General features: G+C 44.5%; 1 long non-coding RNA gene across 1 annotated transcript in view; it reads right to left on the bottom strand.

The window, feature by feature from the left end:
- The window catches only part of LOC116071242, a 20,515-nt gene extending 18,106 nt beyond the window's left edge, over positions 1–2,409 (bottom strand). The window contains exon 1 of the long non-coding RNA XR_004110783.1: positions 2,376–2,409. This is a non-coding gene — a long non-coding RNA (uncharacterized LOC116071242). The remainder of the gene's footprint in view (positions 1–2,375) is intronic.
- Positions 2,410–9,523: the final 7,114 nt, after the last annotated feature.

Here is a 9,523-nt window from a genome sequence, read left to right as displayed (position 1 = left end):
AAAGCAGAAGCACCCAGACAGTCAAAGCAGAAGCACCCAGACAGTCAAAGCAGAAGCACCCAGACGGTGAAAACCAGAGGTCGCTTACAGCCCAGTGTAGCCTGAAGCAGGCTCCTACCTAAGCGATTTGCATTGGGGGATCAGGAGGCTGTGATGCTAACAACTAAGTGCAAATCATCAGCTGAAAGATACTGAATGGGGTTCACAGGTGCCAGATTGGGAGCAATGGAAGATGCATCTCTCCATCCCTACCTAACTGTATAAATGATCAGAATGAGTAGAAGATACTGATCGCCTGAATCCATTGGCCTTGATAAGGAAATCAAGATGCTAAAAGTTGTTGTAAAATAGTAATGATTTCCAAATTCATATGAAATTAATTTGATGTTGGATTGGCCATTATTGAGACATGGGGAAAAGAAGAAAATAGCTGAGATTTCTATCTTGAGAAGAAAGGAAATAAAGTGAGGTGTAGCTTGAATGAGGGCTGTCGCCAGGGAGCCAGGACACAGTCATGAGGCAAGAAAATTAGTGAGTGTTGCTAACAATGCTTAATTATGAAACACAAACTAGGTAGAAGTGAAGAAAATGGACGGAAGGTCTCAAGAGGTTTGAAAAGATCAGTAACCTAGATTTGGCTGTGTGGACAAGAGGGATGGGCGGCGGGGTGGACGATTTCAGTGAATCAGATGCTAGAAGCTTGGGTCTGGGTTCTTGCATGACTCCTGGACTTGGAGTTCTGAGGGTACTTGGAGGAGGCAGGATTGAGGGAAGGGCTGCAGATTTGATGGTTTCTCTCACCTATGGTAATCCTCTGAGAGGAAGTGAGGAGGGAGGACACTCCCAAAGCTCTTAACAAGTTCTCCTTTGCAAATGTACCCTTTGTTTCCTGAAAGTTCTAACTCTAAACTCATAAGAAAAAGAGCTGAGGTTAAATGGTCTCCATGTGAAATGAACTGCTAGGGGCAGGGAACACAGGAGATGGGAACAGAGGAATGTTTGCCTCGGGAATTCTAATCAGCAACTGTTCTTCAGAGTTCCAGAACCCAGGACGTGTGCTGATTCTCCAGTAGCCTCAGAGTGGATCGAAGAAAATGACCACCATATTGATTGATACTCAGGTGTCCACCCCTCTGAGGCTGCAATTGTTCTCCCAAATCATCTCTCTAAGTTCTATGTTTGCAGCCCTTAATTGAGATGGGGTTTAAGATGATAGTCAGGCCATTTTCAGGCAGCTAGTTAACTGTGAGGCTTCTCCACCATCTTACTTTTAATTTTTCTTCTTTTCTGTGACAAGCAGAAGTGTGCTTTGCCCAGTAACACACTACAACCTTTACCTTACATATGAACAATAGTCCTAGGGGCACAACCTAAACTGGTTTGGGGCTCAAAAACCACAGCCCAAACACTGGTGTGTTGACTGCTAAGAGCACCAGGACTAGGGTGCTCTCAGATTTGGGGTTCCTCTTCCACCAACAACTGGAGAGATACAGCCTCTGGAAATAATCTTATCCAGTGAAGCCCAAACTACAAGAGAATCCACTCCACTGCTTGTCATCTCTCCCTGAAATCTCATTTTGTGTCTCAGGAAGAAGTCTGAGCAGAGTTAACAAAGCAGCAGCTGACCTTAGAAGATAACGTCTGTCTTTTGGGTTCATTCACATCCCAAAGAAGATGATTTTACAAGCTAATTTCTCTCTCCAGGTCCACCCCCTGAATCCCCTCTACCCCCCCCCCCAGGAAAGAAGACCTATGCACATATCCATTCCTACTCTCCTGTGAATAAATGTATTTACGCTTCAGCATTCTAGCCTTCCTTTGAATTTCATATGTACACATAGATCACATCTCTCTGTTAATACACTGAGTGTCTGTATTTATCTCCTATTTAGTCTGTTGGTTTCAATAGTACCCCATTTCTAAGGCCCCACTCCAGCTATACAGCAGCTCTGTGCTGGCACAATTTTTAAAGCTATTTTATTGTGTTCTTATACCTTCAACTCTCTTACGCCACCCCTTACGCCACTCCAGTCCTTTCTACCCCCAACTCCCAAAACTAGGTAGGAGAGAAAGGTTAGAGGGGAAAGGGGGCAAAGGCCTCTAAAGGCTACTTCCTGCTGATAAGGAACATTGGGGCAAGTCCAATGTTTACAGTCAGAATATCCAGAAAACCATTAATCCAGCAATAACAGATGCAATAGCAAGCTAGCGGCAGTGGAGTGGTGGCAGCAAAGACAGCAGCAAAGGGAGCAGCAGCCACCCTTGCCCCTCTCAGGGCTCTCCCATTTATAACTGCCCCAGAATCCCCAGAACTAAACTATCTGCCCCTGGCAAATATCACACCCCTACTAGTGCACGAGGCAAATCATAATCACCTTCTGTGAACCAGCTTCTTATCCCACACTTGGGAGTCAAACAAAAACATAGTCACATAACGTAACTAGATTTTTAAAGGATCCAAAATTCTCACTACAGCTGTATTCTCTCTTCAGTTCTAGAACAATCTCTTCTATAAGTTCATTCTCCTGTTGTCTGCGAATTTCATTCTTCAAACTTGAGATGAGAACTGGGAGGCAACTGACCCTTGTGGCTTTGTAGGTTGTAGATTTTTTTAAGGCCCCTCATCCATCAGGAAACTACACAGCCTCTGTCTATCCACCTTTTTTTTTTCTGTATATTGAAGTTACTTTGAATTAATTATCTTTTTCTACTTGAATATTTGGTAGATGGCTTTGGAAGGCTGGAAGTTAAATTCAGATCTTTAGACATGCTAAGCGATAAATGATTCAGCCATATCCCTGCTCAAAACTGATTGTTTTAATAAAAGCAAAGACAGGGAAAGTTAAAAGATAGAGCAGAAGTTCCTTTTTGCAAGGATATTAGGAATGAGTCTTTTCTGTATTAGAGAAACTATGAATCACAAGAGGAGAAGGATTCAGTGCATGGTTTCAATCTAGGAAACAACCTGACCCTTAATCTCTGAGATTTCCCCTGTTGTCTCCCTGTGAGAGATACTTTAAATTCCTTAAATTCCCTTCACTTTCGCTTCAGCTGGAGATATCTAAATCTGAATCTCAAGCCACCTCTTTTAAATCTCTCTTTTTTCTAGGGTCATAAGCAAGGGTTGGGTATGAAGGGCACCCACTGGGATTTCCAGGGTCTTGTGCCTGGAAACAAGAATTAGCCCTGAAGCATATGGATAGTGAGAGAAATAAAGGGACTGGGCTGGAGAGGTTAAGAAGTGCCCTGGCACTGGGCTGTGCTGTGCTGCGCTGGGCTGTGTCTGTCCAGTAAAGGTCTTTCTACCAGTGTGCCCTCAGTGTGAGGAAGGCCCACAGATTTTCACGGCTTCCTCACATGTTAATCTAAATGCTCCCCCACCCCGCTCTCCTTCCGTATTGTGTACTATAAGGTATCCTGTCAACAAGCTTCTCTCTATTTTTTCCACTTTAATCTGTCGTTTGTTACAGAAGGTCCTGGTTAAGAATTCAGAGTAGACAGTAAATAATTTTTGCCTCCTACACAGATAATAAATGCTTAAGAAACATTTCCTGAGCTACATGCCAGATTATATTGACAACAGAGCCCACAGGGAAGACGTCTCTGCATCTACCAGGACACTTAAGTTTCTCAAATGTTAGCATAATAGTTAATACACAAAATGCAATTCTCAATCCTTCTGTTATTGATGCTGGGTATTGTTAGCATGCCTGCAATTCTGCTGGCTTGCCCTTGGGGACCTAGCAACTGGTCACCTTATCACCCGCCACTGCCGAGGCCAGGTGGGTCAGGTGTGGACTGTTAGACACCCCAGCTCTCTGTTGTTCCCAGCCAGTCTCTCTCTCCCCCTTTCTGTTATTCTCTGTCCCCCCTCTCTGTTCTCTAGGCTCTACTCCTGTCTCTCTGCCTGTCTACATGTCTACTCATCTGCCTCTAACCCTTCTCCAGGCTCCCACTCCCCTCCTTTCCCCCATAAAAACCCTCTTACACCAACCAGATCTGTTGCATTATATTCTATAACAGGTGTGGCTACTAGAAATCCAATACACCAGAGACAGGACCTGGTTGGAAGGAAGTGAGATGATTTTTCAGGTACCATGACCATGGAGACAGAAGGCTTAGCATACTCTAGGCCCCTTCATGAGGAACTCAAGCCTCTGAAAGTTTTTCTGTAGGGAGGGAGAAAAGGATCAGAGGCAGGGTATGTGCCACTTGCTTTTCTCCTCTGGGACCAGTTACAAGTAGTTACACCTCACAGAAGTCTATGTGCTGTGTTAGCCAGTGCAGAGGATTACAGAACAAGGATGGTGTTGCTAACTTTGAGTGGCACCAAAGCTCTGCAAACCTACAGTCGGTGTGGCTGGAACTGCATATCTGCCTGTCCCGTAGAGATGCCTCCTGGAGATATTTTTTATTTAAAGTAGAGAGGTGCTAGGTGAGAGAACAAAGTAGTGCTTTGGCATGAAGGCCCATAAAGGTAGGAAGGGTGAGGGCTTCTTAAGGAAGAGGTTCCAGGATTAGACAAAGGTCTTCAACCAAAGAGGAAAACCCACAGATGCAGAGTAGACCGTTTAGGTTACTGTACGTCCTGGGTTATTCAAACGGAAGCCCTACTTTTGTTCAGATGTTCCCAACACCCTAGCAGGGTACTCTGTATTAGTTGATAAATAAGTGTTTCACTGAGATAAAGTAAAGCTTGTGGGTTCAGAACAGGTCCTGAGGTGGGAGGTTTCCCTTGTAAGAAATTGACCATTTGTTTCTAACTTTGCTGGGAAGTATCAGCTGTAAGGGTCCATGATTCGATGAAGAATGATACCGAGGATTCAAACAGTATGTAAACACAAAGAGTGTCTTACTCTGCAGAAGTTTAGCATCGTGTTGGGGTCTCCTATTACCAAGACAGAGAGACACCAATTGAGCTCGAAGGCCTGATTTAAAGCACATTAGGGGATTCCAGGGTAGATGACTTTTATCTTACTCTGTCTCTAGGGACATTCCATTACTGAGGTGGGGAGGGGCTGGAAACTGTTGCACGGGTGGTCTGGAAACTGCTGCTGACCCCATTGTCTCTGCCTCAGGCCGGGCGGTGGGGCAGCTTCTGATGGCAGGGCAGTTTCTGACTGGCTGCCTGAAGCCTGGCAGTTTTTCTAGTAACTGACTTGCCTGGGCTTACCTGGACTAGCCCAGTTCTTAGGCCTAGTCCCCTGAACTGTCAGTTTGAAGCCAGGTTCCTGCCCTGACTTCCCTCAGTGATGGACTGTGAGGTCGAACTATAAGCAGTGCTATAAATATAGCGCAGTGATCAAGCACTTGCCTAGTATGTGCAAGGCCCTGGATCCAACCTGCAGCACATGAAAACAGGAACCTCACCTCACCCCCGCCACACACGCACACGCACACGCACATGCACATACTTTCATTCAGCTGAGCCTTAAGTTTACTGAATGGTGTTGCCTGTGCTCAGAGAAGGTCTTCCCCAGCCAGTTCACTGACCTACTTGTCAATCTTCCATGGAAACACCCTTACAGACACACACAGAAGTGTTTTACCAACATCAAAGATTAACCACATCCTACCCCTTGCTTGAAGCTTTGACATAGACTGACTTCACAGCTCTAAAAAAAAAAAAAAAAAAAAGTAAATGCTTTACCACATTGCTTCCCACAAGCACTCAGAACAAGGCAAATCCAGCTATTCTGCCAAAAATAAAAAGAGATTATGTATTCTTAAAAAGTGCGCTCTTTCAAAAGTTGCCAGGTAACTGTAATGGCAGTGTAAAACATACATGCATAGAAGAATGGGATAAAGACAATCCTAATTGCTGTGTCAAAATGTTGCTAGCCCAAGTTCCCTGAATGAAGAGCTTTGAGGGTTTATGGTGACCACGCTTCAGTAAAGCTAGGCTAGGATTCCTATAATTTGATAAGCTTCCTTGGTGCAAATTTTGTCTAAACAGAACCCTCAGGTCCTGGGGACAGTGAGGTAGTCAAGGCACTGACTGGGATGTGGCACACACAGGTCGACATTTAATAGTGTTCAGCAAATCATTGTACTTTAGAGAGTGATGCTAAAAAAAGAGAAGGGATGGGTGAGCAGAGGCTTCGGGACTCCACCTCACAGCTCTGCACCTGAGCACATGCCAAAAAGCTGAGAAAGATGTCATTTGAGTGACAATGACAACCCAGAACATCCTTGCACCTGTCATTCCCTGCTCCTTCTTTCTCAGTGCCCAGTGGAGGCTCGGGTTGTTCATGATGTCACCCCCAGTGAGTCTCAGACAAGGCAAATCATCCATCATGCTTAGCTGGCATTGGGCAGGATGGGCTGTCATGAGGGACAATTTCCCCAGGGTGTCATATCAAATCAATCTCAGAAATGTTTCATTGATCATGTCCAGCACCAGGTGGAAATTACAAGCTGTTTCACCCGGAGAAACCTTGCCTGCGGCCACAGGACCTGAGGGCCTCTGATTTATCTGTTCTAAGGAGGCTCTGGCGTCTCGCAAAGGCAGCATCGGGATGCTACAGAGGCCGGAACTTTGATTTTGACTGTGCAGCATCTGAGATTGCTGAGCTGAAGAACTTCTAGATATAAAAAGGAATGACAGGGAGGTGAGTCTGGAAGCACCTAGGAAGTGAAGATGCCCCGCCCCCTGCTGCTGGGCTTCTAATAGCCAGATGACCCTTGAAGAGTTTCCCAGGATCCTATAGACTCTTTCAGATGGCTCGACACTTGCATGACCTATGTCATGTTAAACTGTCAGCGCCAGGGTTTCATGGCACGGAAATGAGGGAGCCATGTTACTACCACGAGTGTGAGCCTCAAACTTCTCATCACAGATGGGAGCTCTCCCTGGGAACGGAGTGGCTGTTTACCAAGGTATTCGCTCTTCGCTGCATCCTGTCAGGAGCTTTGTATGGACCGGCCTTGTAGACAAAGACTCCTATGATTTATTTCATACGCAGTGGATCACTTTCTTGTTGAAGTTTGAGGCAAACTTTCATTCTTCTTTAAAACACAAAAGAAGTCATTTTTATTTTAAAATGTACGTGTATAGAATGTAATTATAGAAATGCAATCAATTGAAAAAAGGAAAAAGCAGTTGGTGTCTGGGAAATAGGTCTTCAAAGATCTTCAGGAAGCTGTGGAAGGGGAGGCCATGAGGGAGAGGAGGAGGAGGAACGGGCTGGGTCAGAGGGAGGAAGAAGAGAGGTCACATCTCTTACTCTTTGACACTGGCTCCCTCCCATCCTGTCTTGCTTCTCCTGTTTCAGCTGGGAGCTTGGTTCACTGTTCCATAGGCTCAGGCCCATTGGTTTGGCCCCATTTTCAACTCTTGTCTCTTGTCAGCACACCTACCTCTGGGGTGCACTGGCTGCTTATATTTTTCTCTCTAACTTCCTGTCACCCAGAGGAGGACCTGGTGTTCTCACACAGTCACTCCCACACCTTTTCCAGCACCTACACCACATTTTCCAATAAAATTCTGTCAATTTTCATCTGACAATAGACTATTCTGACATTTACTACTAATCCAACTGAGGCATTAAGATTAGGCTTTTATTTCTTGTAATTTTACTCAAATGAGAATAAATAATTTTCTTATTTTCCATGAATGTGGAAAAATTAAACACATACACATACACATACATATACATATATTTCTTATACACACACACACATATATGTATATATATATATATACATACATATATATATATATCCCTAACACAGACACATATACATACATGTACATATATTTCTTATACACATACATATATATACATATATCCTTTATACACACACATGTCCCCTATACACATATACACACACATGCATCTCCTCTATACACACACATATCCCCTACAGACACATATCCCCTATACTCATCCCCATACACACAGACATCCTCTACACACGCACATCCCCATACACACACACATACATCCCCATCCCCATACACACATACATACAAACATCTCCATCCCCACATACACACAAATATACATCACCCATTCATGCACATCCACTACACACACACACACAGACACACACTCACACACACACACATACATACATACACACACTTACACTCACACACTCACACACATTCACACACACATACATACACACTCACACACACACTCACACACACTCAGACACACATACATACACACTCACACACACTCATACATACATACATACACATACACTCACACACACATATATACACACTCACACATATACATACATACTCACATACATACATACATACATACTCACATACACATATACATACACACTCACACACACACTCACACACACATATATACACACACACACTCACACACACATACATACACACTCACACACACATATACACACACATATATATACACACACATACATACACACTCACACACACACACTCACATACACACATACATACACACTCACACACTCATACACACTCACACACTCACACACACTCACACACATACACACACACATATATACACACTCACACACACATACATACACACTCACACACATACTCACACACACACTCACACACATACATACACACTCACATACACACACATACATACACACTCACACACTCTCTCACACACACACAGAGTCTTCTAGGGATAGGAAATCACCTTCACAGAGCTTAGGTATCTCAGAAAAGAAAACTCCGGGGGGGGAGGGGGTTTAAATTGTCCTGTGTCACTGTGACACTTCAGGAAGGAAATGTTTTCCTGATGTCTTCTCTGGTGTCAATTAGTCATGCTCAGGACACCTTGGCGACTCAGAACCCTGAACACAGCAGCCACAAAGCAGAGGTGAGAATACAGGGAGGAAGCAGATCTCAAAGATCTGCCCCCTGGGACATACTTCCCACCCTGACCTTTCGTGCCCTCCCTGTAATGCCACCATATCATGAATGTAAGTGATTGAGACCACTGACCCTATTGCTTCTGCAGACCCCACCCATCCTGGACATGGAGGGGCTGCCCTTCCTAATCGCCCAGGCTTTTCCTAACCTACTCAGGAATCACAGGGACGTGTACAAGATGTTGGAATTTAGCCTCAAGGGGTGTAATGTTGTGAATTTACTAGGATCAGGCAAGGCTCATGAGATTATTCTCTCAGAAGCAGAGGCAAAGTGAGACTCTGTCGGCTATAGTGTCGGGTGATAAATGAGTGGCCCACTGCTTTCTTTTCTCTAATTGAAAAGCCATTTGTCAAAATGAAAATTTATTTCCACAGACAAATTGGTTTCCAGGAATTTCCTAAAGTCAACAGCGACATTGTTTTCATCAGTCTTCTCTCCTGTCTTTCACGGGAGAAAGAACAGTTGCATAAACAGAGGAGGCCTCCGTTCTCAGCCTTGATTACTCAGCCACTAAGACACGGGTCCTTTATCTCCAGCCTCTGTCCTTCCCCGTGTGTCCTTTCTTCCAGTTCTTCCTCCTTCCCGTCTGCTTTACTCCCTCCATTCTTCCTGAGAAGGCTTCAA

The sequence above is a fragment of the Mastomys coucha genome, unplaced genomic scaffold (assembly GCF_008632895.1).
Source record: "Mastomys coucha isolate ucsf_1 unplaced genomic scaffold, UCSF_Mcou_1 pScaffold22, whole genome shotgun sequence".
NCBI lineage: Eukaryota > Metazoa > Chordata > Mammalia > Rodentia > Muridae > Mastomys > Mastomys coucha.
The sequence above is the reverse complement of the archived record's forward strand: the minus strand, read 5'-3'. Positions and strand labels throughout refer to the sequence as shown.